This window comes from Manacus candei, unplaced genomic scaffold, assembly GCF_025592945.1.
Source record: "Manacus candei isolate 608988 ecotype Guabito, Panama unplaced genomic scaffold, ASM2559294v1 h1tg000025l, whole genome shotgun sequence".
Taxonomy (NCBI): Eukaryota; Metazoa; Chordata; class Aves; order Passeriformes; family Pipridae; genus Manacus; species Manacus candei.
This window is the reverse complement of record NW_026138073.1, coordinates 7208400-7225628: the sequence shown is the minus strand read 5'-3', so window position 1 is coordinate 7225628 and position 17229 is coordinate 7208400. Positions and strand designations below refer to the sequence as shown.

Here is a 17229-nt window from a genome sequence, read left to right as displayed (position 1 = left end):
GGTCCCGTCCTCCATGCACGGGGCTCTCGCCTGGCTGCGGCGGTGCCGTCCCGCCTGCGCTGGTGGCGGTGATACCACAGAGGTGCGGGAGGACGGTTCCACGGTGGTGCTCAGCGCCGTCGTGATGCCACAGGGGAGCAGGTGGATGGTCCCACCACGGTGCCCAGTGCCATGGACATGAGGGTGGTGGGACCCGCTGTGGTGGCTGTCTAGTCCCTGTGGCTGGAGGGAGCAGGAGTACGGACCCCTCGGTGCTTGCTCCCTGGCGAGGATGTGCCCATGGTGCAGGTGTGAGGGAGCCGGGCTGGCCTCACCGGGCCACCCTTGGGCTCATCCCCACTCAGTGCTGGGGGGACAAGCAGCAGGGCGTGGGGCGCGCTAAAAATCATAAAATCATATATTATTCTGATAGATGTGCTGGCGAGTTTGGCTGTCACCAGCAGATAGGAATAATAGTTATTTCCTCCTGTCCTGACAAAACTAAGGTGGCGCTGGCAAAAATGGCTTGAAAAGAGATATTGAGGTGTTACCATGTGTTGTTTTAAGGCTTTTGTCCACAGACTTGGGCACTTGGGCAGTGCTAAAGCTGGTAATGTTAGTATTGTATATATCATTGCATGTTAGACGTTTCCAGAGCTTGACACCTTCGTATTCCCTCTTCATTTTGGTTTGGACAGTTAAGTAGCTCATGGTCTTGTTTTGCTCAGCGCTTTTTATTGACAGTCTTAGGGTCGTGGGGGAAATCGGGGTGAGAAAAGAACAAAGTTAATGTGTCTTGTGATCTGTTCAGTTCCTGGGTTTGGAGATATGCGTGATTAAGGTGCTTTTTTGTTCTGGATAGTGGCATTTAACGGCTATTTAAGGATTTGTAGATTGTTTCAGTCAGTCCTTTGTCTTCAACAGGCAACTGGTCGGGTTCTTTGAAAGGTGCTACTGGGAAAGCATTACTAGGAGTGGTCATTAAAACTCTGCTTGAACTTTTAGGAATAGTTTCCAACACAGCAAACTTGGATAAGTGATTTCTGTTCTTGAAATTTTTATGAATTTTTATATGATTTATGTGTGATATAATTTTATGTGAAAACCCAACTCTCTACCCAGTCATGCAAAGTTTGGGCCAAAGAATGGGCTGTGCATTCATTAGGTATGTAAGCACTATTAAAAATGCTCACTTTTATGAGCTTTGATTTTGTTGCCATTTAATATAGTTGGTTTGAACTAAAAACTGTTTTTCCTAAGGCTTTGGTCACTATGATGCAGCCCTAGTATTTTGACTAAGGCTGAGAAGAAGACCTTGCTGATCTTCTCTGTGCAAATTTTATGCACTTGCTGCCTCTTCCTCTTTACCCAGTGATTTCCTCTTGGAAGTCTTAAGCATCTTGAAGCATCCAGTTTTATCAAAACTTAATATTTTTCTTGCCCCTCTCTGAACTCTTTCCATTTTCCGAGCCCTCTCTGTTTTTACTACAGAGAGAAGTTGGTCAGAACTGAAGGATGTTGTAGGTGAAAATCCACAGTTATTTATTTAATCATCTTAGAACTTCTATGTGATATTTTGTCATTTAATCCAATACAATCTTTTCTCACTTTTTGTTCATCATTCCACTGTTGGTCAGATAGTCTTATTAAACTTTCCACAATGACAAATAGATAGTCTTTGAGTAATTAATTTAGAATACAGCAGTCCATGTGATTAGTTAATAGTATTTAATGACTTTTGTGCCATTCTTGTCTTCACATGTGTTACTAATTACAAGCTTCTATGAAATTCTCTGTTCTGGGTCTTAGGCTCATAAGAACAATTTTGAGAACAAAGCCATTATTTTTCTTTTTGAGACAGGGCTTTCAGGCATCATCGATGTTCATTAACTTTTCTCATTTTGAATGGGAAGTAGAACTTGGTAAATACATCATCAAGAATCTCACCGAGGCTATGTATTGATGCAATAGTTCTCTTTCCTGCTGTGTTTTGCCATATTAAATATCCATGAAATGTTTTTGCCCGGGAAGCCAGTTCCAGCTTGCTGGGTTTCTCTACGCATTTGAGAATTCACAATGTCTTTGGAGTATTTCTTTTGATTTGCTCCATTTCCAAGTAGAATTCCTTATCTTGTAAGTACTAAACAACTCTTGTTTTATGTGTATGGTGTGTTGCACTGGGCTGTATACAGTCATGTTTTTGCCATTAATTCAGTGTGATGTATGATGTAGATCTCTGGAGCAGGGTTGACCTACTCTTATTTATTTGTCCTTCACCAGTATTCTCTGCAGATTCTGTCAGCTACAGTCTTTTATATAATCCTTCAACTGACCAGCAGAAACACTGAGGAGCACTGGACCTTCCTTAAAGCATCAGTAGTGGAGATTCATGCAGTAGGAAAAAATGTCTTGCACAGGGTATAGCACCTGACTCTGTGCCAGCTCTTTTGGAATAAGTACCTGTGTGTGCTTTCAACCAAGCTAAATGTGATGTCGTTTTCCCTCTTTCCTTGAATTCCTTTATGTGTGCCATATGGTAAGACCCTGAAGCAGCTTATACATAATAATTTGTTGCACATCTGTCCTTGTCAAAAGTGTTAAATGATCCTCTGTAATGTTTCCAGGTGACTCTGGATGCAAGAAATATAAACTAGGTGAGTTTAGTACTGCAAGATGTTACACGTGTGTAGAACTGGCTCTGATTTTTCATTAGCTTTTTTTTTTCCCTGAAAATATGGCTTTTAAGTACACAGTTTGTTTTTTTTATTGAGGAAATCTGTTAAAGCTGAAGTTTTTCTTTCCTGAAAAACAATCTATGAGAGTCAAAGTTTAAAGTGACTTTATACCTCCTCCCTTTTTCTTTAACAGTGTGCATATATATTTTTTTTTCCCAACTGCAGAAAAAGTTAAAGGGGAAGAAGCTTTTTATAGTATTCCAGGCTATAATGAGCTCTGATTTTTAAGAGCTAAGAAAACAGCTTTAACTATTGACAAGGTGGATTTAAAATATTTTTCCTAAGCCTCACTAATAATTTATGAGGTGGTTTTAGATTCCAGGTTTTCTTCATGTTGAATAACTTCTAAATCAGACTGTTGTGTGGCCCTAAATCTTACAGAGATCTAAGTATAGTAGGTCAGAAACTACAAGGTATTTTTATCCAGTCCAACCTATATTCTTGTCAGAAAGCCATACCAAATTTATTTAGCGAGACCTATTTTCTGTAAGCCTATGTTTAGCATTGCTTTTTACCACCATCCTTTATTTTTCTGTTGATTATATACCATGATTTTGTGCAAGACTGATATCAAACTAACCTATCGGTGTCACCCTGGGTTTTTTTTGTTTTAAATTATGTTAATGCTGTATTTTCTTTGCAGCCTTCTTTAGCCTCAGCATTTACTGAAAACCAGCGTCAGTCTTCCAAGAGCTTGTCATCTCGTTCTGTAAGAATTCTTAGACACTGGCTGTCTAATTCTGCAGATATTAAAATAGTCACTCTTGGCAGATAAACCTGAAATTTTTCAACCCAGTGATTGAGAGAAAAAAAAGTAGTGAGTTGGTTCTTAGCCTTGTAAAAGGCTTTCCTGACATGGACCCTTGTGTTTCTGCAGAGCCAGCACATTTTCGTAGAATTACAGCAGAATGAGAAGGGAGGGTGAAAATACTTGTGACTGTAATGACAATACCAATACTTTAAAAATGCATCATTTTATTATCTGAAGAATAATCAATTTTGCTGTCTACTGTCTGTGTTACCAAGATTGATTAAATGTACTGTTAATCCTGTCCTTTAAAAACCATGCTCTTATCAGATAATAACGGAACCACAAGTTGTGGGCTACAGGACTGGTTATATTTGTTGTCTTTTACTTTGTAACTGAAAGAAACACGTAAAATTTCAGAATTTTTGACAGAAGCACTTTGCAAAATACAAGTCCTGGAAATATTTTGTTCATTAGAAAGACATTTCATTACTACTTCTTTTCTCATGAAGGGAGACAAAAGCTTATCTTACTCATAAAAAAATCCCCAGTGCTGTGTGGTCCTTTTAAATAACTTCTTCCTAAGTAAAGGCTCTGTGCCTTAGTTAATCTCAATTATACAGGTGGCATTCTGGTACTGTCCTCTTTCAGATATCTTCACAGGAATTATGTAACAGCTTTCTACATTTCATCTCTGGATCCTAGTGAATATTTATGAAGCTTGAAGATCAATTATTGTACATTTTAAGATGATCTGTGACGAATTTATTAAAGCTTGTCAAACTCAAGCTGAAATTGCGTGACACTGGAAAGACAGGTATTCAGTGAAGAAACCAGAGCATGCAGGTGCAGGGATGCAAAGGAAAGTGTGCCCTGTGTGTGTGCCAAAAGGGGCTCTAATTGAGGAGTGGAATTAGCAGAAGTGGTACAATGGGTCATTGGTCCCCTCTTCCCAGGCACTTGGTAGATTCCCACTTAGCAAGAGAGTCAAGGTGTTTTAACAGGTGCCTCGTGAAACTCAGTGGCATGAAACTACTGCAAGACAGATTAGCTGCTTAGAATTTTCTTTTAATCTAAAAATCATTAACACTGCAGACTTCAGCTGCCTGTGCAGTGCCTTCAAGATCCCACATGTTGCATTCTGTGATTTAAAGTGACTCAGGGAATTTTAGGGTGGCATTTCGTGCTATTCTGTAATTCTGTTTCATGTATTTTGTAAGAAAGCAGACGTTTATTCTTTTGGAATTGTTTTTGGCAGGATTAGTCAGTTATCTAGTAGCCTCTTGGTTTGTTGGCAGGATATTTTCAGAATGGCTTTATTTTATTTTTTTTCTAATGAAAAAGAGCGTATTTTTATTTTTTTTACTTCCCCAGTCCTTCAGTTCATGGCTTTGGTAGTGATCAGTGTCGTGCCAGAATTTTCAGAGGAAGAGGTGGATGTTGACTGAGGTTTTACTACTGACTTAGATGAAAATTTGTCTTTGCTGGCGTTGGGCCAAATGGTAAATGTTTGTATTTAACTGTGGTTTGAAACATTGGATGCACAATAAGAGAGTTGTGAATATCATATTTACTTGTATCATGTTTAAATAAATGTTAGTGCTACCAAAGAAATTTTGTACAAAGATTACAAGGGAAAACAGGCATTTCCTCCTTTGAAAGAGCGGTGTTTTCTGAATCACGTGCCCAGATGCTTTGACTCGGCTAAGAAAGCTGAATCAGAGCTATTGCGCAGCTTCTGAGTCAGCTTTTCAAAGTTTAATAAAATTAGTTGGTTAAGTTTGTTTTCTTTCTTTTTTTTTTTTTTTAATTTTTTTAAAAGCAGTCCAAATCTGTAAAAGAAGATGTAGAAATTTAATAAGACTTAGAGCTTGGCTGTGTCATGGACAGTAGTTGAAAGAAAGGCTTCTATCTCAGGAGATGAAGAAAGAGGGTATCAGGTCTCTATCGATAAACATCTGTTTCTCATTTTAAATTTGGTTTATATTTTGCTTTGGATTATTTTGTGGTTTATTTTCTTGTAATAGAGAAACTCTGCCAGTGGGTAGTGTTTAAGCACAGCTACAATTTACAGTTCCCATAAAACATGATACACTGACACATGTTCTCACCCCCTGATTTCTGAGTGAGGTACAAGCCTGAGCAGTGAAATAGAAATAATTGGAGGCATGATTGCACACTTTTAGTGATGCCTGCTCAGGTTTAGGTTTTAGTATGTCATATGTTGCATCGAATATGGATGGCACTGGTTGAGCACTGGAATAGGCTCCCCAGGGAAATGGGGCTCTCAGACATGTTGGGATTCTTAGGCCTGTCCTGTGCAGGGCCAGGAGTTGGACTCAGTGATCTTTTGGGTCCCTTCCAACTCAAGATACTCTGTGATTCTATGAAAACACTTTGTTTCTCACCACCATTATCCCACTGATAATGACTGGGAGCAGGGTAAAACCCCAAAGAGAAGTTATGGCCTGCTTAGGAAGAAGGCACACTCTCCTCAGTTTCTTTTTCTTTTTCCAGGAGGCCAAGTGTTGCTTCTAAACTGTTGTTTCAGTTGCTGTCAAAGCAGATGGTTTAAACAAATATTTCGATGGTGAGAGGGGAACTTGGCATTTCCAGCAGAGGCTCTCGGATCCAGAAGGGGCAGGTTCAGGTTTTGGCATTTCCTTACCTGCCTCAAGTTTATTGTACCAAAGGGAAGGTTGGTCTGGCTGAGGCCAGCTGGGTTGTGATTTCGTGAGGGTGGAGGGGGCCAAATGATTTAGTATCTGCTCGTGTTTTGTTAAAATTATACCAGCCAGAGCAGCTTGAAGGAGATGATGAATCTGCACATTTTCTATGCAGTAGCTGAAGTAGGAACATGCTTAAATCCTGCCTCTATCCAGGGCTAAGCACCTTTCTCTAGGGAGCATTTTGGATTCATGCTCTCTTGAAATTAGGATCATAAGCCCTTTCTTTCAAAAAGGGAGCAAAGGTCAATCTTTGCTTTCAAAACCCAGGAGGTGGCGATGGTTCTGGTTCCCTTTTCGTCATTAGCAGAGCTGTTATCCGCTAGACTGCTCACCACATGTGTGGGAGACTTCAACCCAGCTATCCTCCTTCCTGAGGGGATTAATGCCCATAATTCTTTCCATCAGAGTGAATTTTGTAATCATCAGACTGTTGACTAGTATGAGGTGGTGTTGCTGTGAGAAAGACAAACTGAACACAGCGGTGTAGCCCAGCACAGGAGGTATTCGATGACTGAGGACTAAGGTGTTTAAGGGAATAATCCATTAAAGCAAACTAGTAATTTCAGAAGTGAAGAAGAACAAACAAGATAATTTTTGCATTGCAGGTCAGGTTCTGTTCAAGATGTGTGAGCACTTCCCTGGTGATTTCCATACTTTATTTGCAAGCAGGGATAGAGTTTGAGTTTGGGAAGTATAAGAAACAGAAAAAACCAACCCCAAACAAGTTGTGGAATAAAGTCATCTGCTTTGTAAAAAAAAATGTTTTGGTGAGTTGCAAAAAAGTAAATACATAAATTAATGTCAAACATTGGGAAAAAGGGGAATTAAACACAAAATACATTCTCTGTGAAGTGTGTGTATATACATATGTATTTATATATACATGTAAATTTTCAATTGAGATATGAAATTGATTATATGTGTACCCAAAACACTGAGCCCAAAGTGTTATTTCTCTTAATAGTAGTTACAAATATATGTAACAATGTATCTATTTTTATAATAGTGTTTTAACTAGGTTACAAGGTAACTTTTCTTATAATAATGGTTCAGTAAAGGTGACATAAACACCTTTCGTGGTGGCTTGTTGGGATTTGGGTTTTTTTTTTGCAAAACGTTAGTGCAAAATGTTTGAAAACCAGAGTTCCTTTTGGTCCCCTGCCTTTCACTTTTATTTTAATAAAAATTTAAATTTCGATTATGGAAGGAGAGAACTGAACTAATAAAAGAGACAAGGCAGATAAATTGGATTTTATAACTTTGATGAATAAAGAGTGGCTTGTAGGAGGTGAGAGTAAAACAAAGACACGCTAATAATAACTGCAAGTATGCACCTGTGATTTTGTGGTTCACGGTAAATATTTTCACTTTAGTTTCATTCCAGTGTCACTTTGGCAGTTATGAGTTGGTGGTTTTTTGTTCATTTTTGAGATCTGCTTGTGGTTTTTGGTATGTGTGTGTATATATGTATTTATATATAAAGCTAGGATGGTGTGGAACAATAACATATCCTGAAATAAAACTATATGCATGTAGATTAAAATAAAACATACAGGATTTTTTTAAAAAAATGTCATTAGTTTGAAATTTAATTTTAAAAGTTCCTAAATGGCACTTGAGCTGCAGCCACTTTGCTTGAATTGGAATAGTGTGATAGTTACAGTCAGGTTTTCTGGTGGAGCTTTTTTTTCCTGTTGTTATGTGGAAGACTTGCACAAGCAACTGACTGTAACTGTAGTTCATGTCATCAAACAAATGGAAGGAAATAGCTCAAGAACTGTTGTTTTCAAATGTTTATATTAAAGAAATCTGTCCTTTGCAAGCTCTTGAAGGGATTTTGAACTTTACTTGTCCTCTCAAATATTGGTGTAGCCTTATAATACGATGTAATACAGGTAATGGGTTTCCCAATGACTGGATTATTCTTATCAAATCTTGATTTGTAGTTGCCTCTTCACAGAGTCTGTTCCTCATCATGTCTTTCTAGGACTGGCCTACTAAATTTGGCACGAGAGTTTCAACTCTAAGACAGCCATTTTGCAACCTACATTTTCTTCTCTTTCTGTTAATATCAGTGAGTGTAATTGCTGTTCTGTATCTTCTTTTGAGATGGATGCTATGAGAATGTGTTGCTCCCTTGAAGAGGCCTCTTAAAGTCACTTGGCAAGTAAAGTTGTCTTTAGATAAGCAGTTGTTCTCTGCTGGCTTCTGTGCAGGTGGTGTCTTTTAAGCAGCTGCAATACTGTCATGGCTTGGGGAAAAATAAGTAAGGGACAGCCCTAGCACAAGGCAGCTGCTGGGAGGTGTGGGTAGGGTACAGCACTGTGGGTAGTGGTTGAGATGTGTTACAGTAATTCATGAGAAAAGGTAATTCTTTTGGACAAAGCTACAGAAGTAGGAAAATATTACCTTAACTATGTGTCAGTGTGGTTAAAGGAATGATTTCTGCTAATCAGCTGTCAGCAGGGCCCAGACTTGGCTACGCTCCATTATCCTTTTTGTTGAGAAAGGAGGAAGGAGTAATTGGAAATTCCATGATCTCTGATATCAAGTCAAAGATCTTCCCAGGAAAGTGTCTTCATCGAGAGGAATGTTGATATGTGATATAGTTGTCTGTTGTTATCAGAGAATTTAAATCTTAAGAGTAAAATTTGTGTTACAAATAGAAATACTTCGAAAAGAGAAAATGTAGCTATTGAGGGTTTATGCACATAAATAAAATACTGGAGGATATGTGGAAAAAAAACCCTTTGCTTTTATGTGGTCATAATTCTGGAGATTTACTTTGAAGTTTTCAGATCAATTTTTGACTTTTTATTTTTCTTGACATTTGATGACTATTTTTGTGTGTTTCTGGTTCTTCACAGCTCTTCTTTGTGCACCATCTCTGATATCAATGGGAAAGTGCATAGTTTTGCTGCAGGACAATGAGGCCAACCTCCTTTTTATATTTGTGCTCACACCATAATAGTGATGTGTATTAAATCAGAAACATGACTTGAATTTTTAAAGTGGTAGGAATATCATCTATACTTTTGTTTGGTTTACTTATAAATAAAATCACTGCATAGGAAAGGAGTGCCTACTGTGTTCTAGCTGAGCTTCCTAAACTTTCTTAGACAAAAAAACTCTATATAAAAATATTAAAGTTGCTGAATTTGTGAAAGTAACTCTCCTTGGTCTGGTTTAGTTCTGAAAGAAAGTATTAATTAACTGCACACATGGAGAACATCATTGAATGAAATTAGAAAAGACGAAGTATGAAGATGCCAGTGCGGTTGCTTAAATATCTAAAAAACATGATGTATAAACAATGTGTGCCACAAGAATGCAATCCCTTAACTTAAACAAGAGGGGACTGAGAGGGTGAGTACACGGATCTGTTGAAGGGCATTGTGTCAGGTGGGGAAAGGAACAGATCCTGTTGCAGTGATGAAGACTGATCATGGACAAACACAGTTTTCTAGTGGAAGTATTGAAAGGTTGGAGTAATCACCATTGTAGGAACAGTGGTGCATCCATTGCCCCAGGTCTTTAAGAACAGGTTTGATTACCTGTATTGTTCCCACCAGGTCGTCTAATTATCATGCCCTGGGGCTGAGGGAGGGGCTGTCTGACCTTTGGTGGTTCCTTCGATCTCTCCTTTAGTTAACAGATCTGTAACTACACGTTGGACAGATTCTAATAGGATCAGAGCACATGATACATGCTGAAACCTACTTTTCACTCCTGTAACCTGTTTATCAGTTCACTTTCAAGTGAAATTTGTTGGATCTGTGATTATTGTCAAGGAAAGGTGTTTTCAACAGGTTTGGGTTTTTGGGGGGAGTACTTCTTGCATGTAGTCCTCTAGGACAATGCTATAATGAGTCCCTGTCGTCCTTCTGTTTAAATATTCTTCTCTGCTGAGTGTGGATCAGAATGAGCAATTGTTCCAGCTGGCTGCATCCATGCACCAGGAGGAAACTGTTGATTTCAGTAACTACAGCTTGGCCTAAGGTTCATACATAGCTGTGTTCAACAGCAAGCTTTGTAATCCCGTTTAATTTCATTTTATCTGTGAATATGTTTCCCCTTAGGAAAAATTAATTTCTTAGTGGAACTAGCAGTGAGAGGATGGATACTGTGGGACCTGGAGGTTGTGTATCTAATGCAACAACAAACGTGAGAAGAAATCTTGTGTTTTTATAATGCTTCATTACCAGTCTTCTTGTCCATGAGCAGCAGAGTGAAGAAACGAGAACTGATTTCTTCACAAGGCATTATTAGTCATAGCTAATAAATTATTTTAATAGCTAAAGAGTATGCTAATACTCTACTTACATGGCTGTGACTTCATATCTGCTTATGCTTTGCAGAGAAGGTAACTGCTACTGGGAATATTTTAAAATGCAAATTATTATATTCTCCAGGTAAATGATAACAAAAAATTCTTCCTTTTATTCAGTTAAAGAGTATCTAGCAGTTGGTCGATTAATGCATGAGTATTAGGTGCTTTATTAATAGCTACATAAGTAGTAGTTAGAAAAAGATATGATTTTTATATTGTATAATAAGCAGCTGTGAATTAATTATATATATATAATAAATATATAAATATATGTCAAGTTTACAGTGTGTGAGAAGAGCTGTTGGCTCAGGTGGGCTTTTGTAGACATTTAAGACACTCGTATATTTGGGTCAGTATGAATATATTTCTTAAAATGAAAATGGTAAGGTTTTTAAACGAAGTTTCATGCAGCTAAAAAGACATTTTTCATCTTATTAATATCACTAATGTCATGAATGTTAAAGCCTTGTCAGCATTTTAACACAGGTAGTCTTTGAAATGTGACTGTTGCATCTTCAGCTAATGATGAGATTCTGTATTCAGTTTCTTAGCATGGCCCAGCATATTTCTTAGCAAACAAACTGAAACACAGGATATACTTGAAGAGCAGTATAGTGCTATTTTACATGTAGTTTTCCCACATGTTCAACTTGCACGTTTATAACAAAATTGAAGTTTTTGGAGAGAAGCAGGGAGACATGGGCCAGATGCTCGTTAGTCACGAGTTCATAACATTGCATGTTAAGAAGAGAAACCTAAATAATTTAATCTTTTAAGCTAGTAGTAGCTTTCTAGAATGTGAGTTCCTGGGTTTTTTTGACTGGAATTGGCATTTCTCTCACTGCTGGACCATTTCTGTCCTTGTTCCCACCCTGTTCCATGTGAGCCGACGCGCTCTGACTCTAGATGGCAGTCACTGGTAGGCGAAGGGAACAGTCATTCTGGGATGGATGCTAGGCTTGAACCCTGCAAATCCCTGCACTGCTTGGCTTCTCTAGCTGGAATTTTTATGGTGTTGGACAGCAATAAAAGTGTCACCTCAGCTTTTTCCCCTTCTGAATTGTGACAGAAGGGGGAAAAAAAATAAAAAAAATAAGAGAAAATGTTGCAGTGAAACATTTAGTAATGCTGACAATACTGAAGAGATATCTTTTGTATCAGCATGATTCCTATCCTAGATTCACTGAAATAAATTTGTTTATAATGGAAGAAATAGCAGTTTCCCACTAAATTCAGTTTCAATGAGTAAAATAGATTGACTAAGGTTCAGCTAGGGATAATAGGAGTGGAGATATGTATGATTGTAATTTTATTTAATTGAATGGAGATTTTCTCACAGCCTCATGGGCAAGTGTTGAAGGAGAAACTGTTCTCATTTTGCTTAAGACCTTGTGTCTTCCCCCACCTTCCTGCCCCTCCATGCTCCCTTTGCAGTGTCAATCCTCTCTCAATTTCCAAACTCCTTCCCATCACAGGTAATTCCCTTCCTTCACAGGTGTTATCAGTTTGTCTCTTGATTCTCCCCTCTGTCTCTTCTCTTTACAGTAGAACGAACTTTAAGTTTTTTCTCTCCCTTTCTTCGTATAGATGCTGTTTGCCTCCCTAACTCCTCACTACTGAACAGTCTGATGTAAAGTTGCTGTTAGAAAAGGCAGCAGCACTCAGGCAAATGAGCAACAGCTTCTCACCACTTGCTGTGCAAGGCTGATTGCTCTTCACGAAGTGAATGCTGCTTGATAAGAAAGCTATTGTTATCATAAATACAGTTCAAACCCAGGATTAATCTATACATGTTGTTGATCTCTGGTTTCAAACACAGTGCCAAATTACAGTCTCGTTTACCTATATGCAAATCCCAAGAAACTCTTTGGAAAAAGCTGGAGTAATTCTGGATTTACAGAGGTATACTTGAGATTATGTTTTGGCCTTTAGTTTTAATGATAAGGAAATTGTTTACTGTTGTTTTGCATGTTATATTAACTACCACCATTAGTAAAGGGACTCTGATCCTCTATCTACTTTGCAGATATTCTGCAGGACATCTTTTGCACTGAAGAAGAGTAACTGAAAATCAAAAGATCTTGATTTTTCCTTAATACGGTCCTAGCAACAAGCTTTTAATTTCTGAACATGCTTGTTTTAGTTGTGGAAAACTACTGATTTTAGAAAGGAAAAGTGCTTCAGTTGCAGAAGAATGAAAAAAACCCACAACCAACCAACCAACCAAAGCTTTAATTAGGTCTATATTTTTACATGTTTATGATGAAAAATATCATTGATGTTTCCAGAGCCGAGTTGTACAGCTCACAGTCAAGTGCATTTCCACAGCCAGTTTGAGAAATGTGGACCATCGTTTGTGAGGGAAAGCTTTCTGGGGGTTAGCAGTAATTTAGTACAGATTTCTGTGTGAAGTTCATGTGCAAGAAATACAAGATAGAGATAATTCTGGTATTATGTCAAGATTATATATTGGCATGACAGGTATCACAGTCCCTAATAGATTGCACAGGACAGAGATAATGAAGAGTGATGCTTTCTGTTCCCAAGCCTGCCTTGGGCCTGGTATGTAACTGTGGGCAAATCACTCCTCCTTCCTGAATTTCTCTGTCTGTAAAAATGATGATAATGATATGGATTATTTTGTGTTTCATTTTGAGATCTAAAGGGAACACATAGAAATGAAGTGGTAGGAGCATAAAGAGAAAATACACGGTGGTAAAATAAGCATCCCTATTGCAGACAGCTTTGTTCTGGGAACTGATTATAAAATTATTGATTCTGCTGTTCTTTCCTGTTGAGGGTGTCACTATGTACTTGTTCACAGGATTGAAGGAAAAAAATTTTGCTGTTTCTTATGCTAGCCTATCTTTAGCTTCTCATTCAGAATTTACGATAAGGTTATTCTGCTTTTTCTTGCCCATTACCATCCCCATGAGGGACAGTTAAAGCTGTAGCTGGTGGAGGATAAGGACAGCAAAGGTCTGTCTGTCTTTCTTTTCTCTGTCTCCTCCCTTTCTATCTCTCTGTCTCTCTTTGGCCGTTGAAAATGTAGGTCATATTGCATCACCATAAAATGGAACAGTCAGAAAGGTGTTTGAAAAATGCTGACATCCTTAGCCCGGGGTGCATGCCAGTGTCCTTTGTTTACATTGAAAATAGTGGTGTACCTGTGTAAGAACCAGCATCTCTGTTAAGGTTAGTGGTATGGTACCTGAATTATGAGTCAGATTTTAAGATGACTTTCATCTGCCTACAGTAATTTAAAATTAGACAGATAAAATGCAGCCACTCAAAATAATGATATACACGAGGAGCTAATTTGAAATCCTTAATCTGCAATAACTGTGACAGTGTAGTTTGAATAATATTACCTTTAACAGTGAAGCTCAGTAATAAATTTTGCAAATCATATTAATCATGTACTCTCGATTGTCTTGATTAGCTGTGCCTTTCTGTTTTGAAAGCTATGTTTATATTATACATTTTTATATTGTTTTTTGTGTTACTGTTTTACCTCATGCACCCTTTTAAATGATCCAATCAGAATATTATTTATTTTAAAAATAGAAAATCTTGATGTCCAGTGTCTTACTGCTTACTGCCAGGCTTTTATTGTTTGTGTTTCTGATGTAATACAAGTTGTGATTGGTATGAAATATTCCTATGGCATAAAATGCAGAACATATCTTTTTCTTCTCTGTAGATGTATATAAATACCATTTTTAAAGAAATGTATAAATATCATTTCAACTGTCCTTATTTATCTTAGTTTGCTGCAGTAAGCTAACATGTTTTATGGATTGAACTTTCAAATAGTGATGTAAATCATACTGCAAGCTGTAGGTATTTTGATAAGACAAGATACTCGCTTATAGAAAATCTTTCATTATTTCTGAAACCAGGTATGATTTTTTACCTTTCTATTCTCTGCTGTGTGTGGTTGTACTTGAACTGTTGAAGTGCAATATGCAAAGGCTTCTTATGACTTTGTTCATCTTACTGCTAAAGAAGACTTCTAAGTTAAAAGAGAAATGATTGGAAGATAAAAATAAAATTAGCGATGGGATGATTTGTTGAGGAAGATAATGAAAGCTGATCTTTTCCTGTTGTTATTAGACAAAGGAAAATTATAGTAGTCAAAGTTAAGACCCCTCAAGTGCACATTGTTGTGCATAATTATTTTGCAATTTTTATCAATTTATTTATAATTATCCCAAAGGTGTTGTTTGTTTCTCCGTTGATTAAAATATATAGTAACTAAGGTATTAGTTATTTAAGTTTCACCCTTCTCATTAGTTATGAAGATAGCTATATGCACGTTGGAAATAGTTTCAGAATAACCTGTACCATAATTATATTTTGAAGCAAATATTTTGTTCCATCTGTTTTTGCACAAATAATACTAAATATTTCGGTAATTCTGAGAAGTACTTCCTATTGGTATACATAGGAAATACATGAAATCTTGAGAAGCTGCAATTTTGTAACTGGTGTTTACAGAAGTTTTGTATCTAATCTCTGTTTGAAGCATGTAGCTGGTGGTTATTTTTCAGTCTGTGAAGATGTGAAGAATTGTGTGTCCCGGAGGGACTAGGAGGGCCAATTATGCAATTATGTAATTGGGGGTCATCTTTGACCCCCTGAGATTCTGTAGTTGGTTGTCCTGAATCAGTCTCCGGCACAGACAAGATTAACCTGAGAACTGCTCTGATTTACCCTTGAGTTACCAGGTGGCCATAACAGCAGCCCCTGGCCTGCTGCTGCCCAGTCGGGTTCCCTCAACACACCCTTCCTGCACTCACTTTTCCAAGGGGCAGAATGAGACCTCATAAGGTTATCCCTTACTTAGGAAATGTCTAAATGAAACCCAGTACTGGGGTGATTATCCCTAATGTGTCCAAATATTTGTTTATATATATGTAGCCTTTGTATTTTATCTTAAATTTGGATATTTAGTAGATAACAAAAGAAAAATATGTTCCACAATGTAGGCACATTCTTTGGTGCATATTTCCAACAGATGGAAAGGAAAAGAGTTAAAGGAGTTTGGGTTGCTCTCAAAAGTTAGAGATGTCCTATGACACACATTTACGTTTTCTTTTATTTTGATGAGTTGCAATTACAATTTTCGTGTAAATGTGTTTCTCTTTAAATGCTTATACACTAATAATAATTAGTTACTGTAACTGTGCCTATATTGTATGCTTCTGTGTTGATACACTTTTGACTGGGGTATAGCTTTTGCTCTGCCAGGCTGTGGTTTCCTGTCTTGCATATCAGTAACTCCTCGAAGTGTTAAATAGCAGTTGCAACCAAGTGTCTTTGATAGTCAGGCAAGGGAAGTGACCTAATGCTTCACTGGTTTGGAAATGCTGGCCTTCTTCCATTTCCTTGGATTGCTTCTTCGGCTGTTTTTGTCATCTTTCCACCTTTCAGCTAGATCTCCGTTTTCCAAGGTACCAAGGGTACCTTATGGAGAAAGAGCTCCTTCTGGCTTGTTCTCAATCATCCCATCCCTTCCTTGCATTACACTCTGCTGACAGTTGTGGTTGTAATTGACCTGCTGTAAATTCTCAACAAGAATCATTCCTGTTCTTTGCCACCCATTATCCAGAGAAAGAGTTCTCTTTAAAGGGTCGTTAAGCTGTCACTTTACTCTTTTGAAACTTACTCTTTTAACTTCCTTCAAACTCGGCTGCAGATATAATCCCTACAGCAAAATTCACAGGTGGTGACATAGTATGCTCTGATCTCTCAGATATATAGGAATAACATTTTTGCTGATCCTTCCTTCACCCTCGTCCGAGCCATTTCTTGTACTTACCTGTTATCACCCTGTTCACGGATTTTTATGTCTTTGGAGACATCTTCTATTTTATAGTTTTTGTTTTCATTTTTGCATGAAGCATCAGAACTCGCCGTTTTGTAACAAATAACACATCAGGATAAAAGAAAGAGTGTTTTGCATGCACAGCTCTCATATTCCCTAAAGAAATTGGGGTAGAGATGGAGGAATGAGTTACTTCCACTGCAGGGAGGTCATAGGCTTGAAGGGACTGGAACTTTAATGCCAGACATTGAATGATCTTCTCGGAAGGGGATGGTCCATATGAATTCAGTCTCCTGTCCGAAACTAAAAAAGGACAAAAAGGATTTTTGACAAACACTGCATTGCATTTTCCCAGTCAGCAGCAGCAAGAGTTGAAGAGAAAGTTTTATACTGTAGTATTTGGTGATATTTGTATGTGTAACAAGGAAATACAATGTTTTCTGAGACTTCTACTAGAGTAGAAATTTGTTAATGATCATTTTTATTAAGCACAAAGCAGAAGAGTGACTACAGCAGAGAGAGAAAAAGTAATACTGGACTTGCTCTCTTGTCCATTAATGACACAAAAAATTTGGATTTTATGAAGTAACTAGAAAATAATTAATCTAAGATATGCTTCTTAGGATCAGGTATGTCACTGAGCAGAGTCAATCTTAGTAAATACATATGTAAGTGATCTCAGTCAAGGTACTGTCAGCTGCTAAGCTGCAGTTTAAAGGAAAAGAAGAAAAAAAGGAGTTTATTCTCAGTGCATAAAAAAGACTTTAAAGACATGAATTCAGTTTGCAGACAGCTTCCCAGAGGAGCAGCAGAAGCTGGGAAAAACACAGTTCTGCCCCCAGACTGAGACAGAGCCCTACAGCCCATGGGACAGCTTG

General features: G+C 37.8%; 1 protein-coding gene across 4 annotated transcripts in view; it reads left to right on the top strand.

Annotated features, from left to right (window-relative positions):
* ATXN7 (ataxin 7) overlaps positions 1–17229 on the top strand; it is an 83528-nt gene that overhangs the window by 345 nt on the left and 65954 nt on the right. For 2 of the 4 annotated variants that reach the window (XM_051788796.1, XM_051788793.1), the window contains exon 1: positions 93–288. The exons of 1 other annotated variant lie outside the window; for it this stretch is intronic. The gene's annotated coding sequence lies outside the window, so the exon portion shown is untranslated. Of the gene's footprint in view, positions 1–90; positions 289–17229 lie in introns of those variants that run through there. One more of the 4 variants, XM_051788798.1, reaches the window with a different exon arrangement.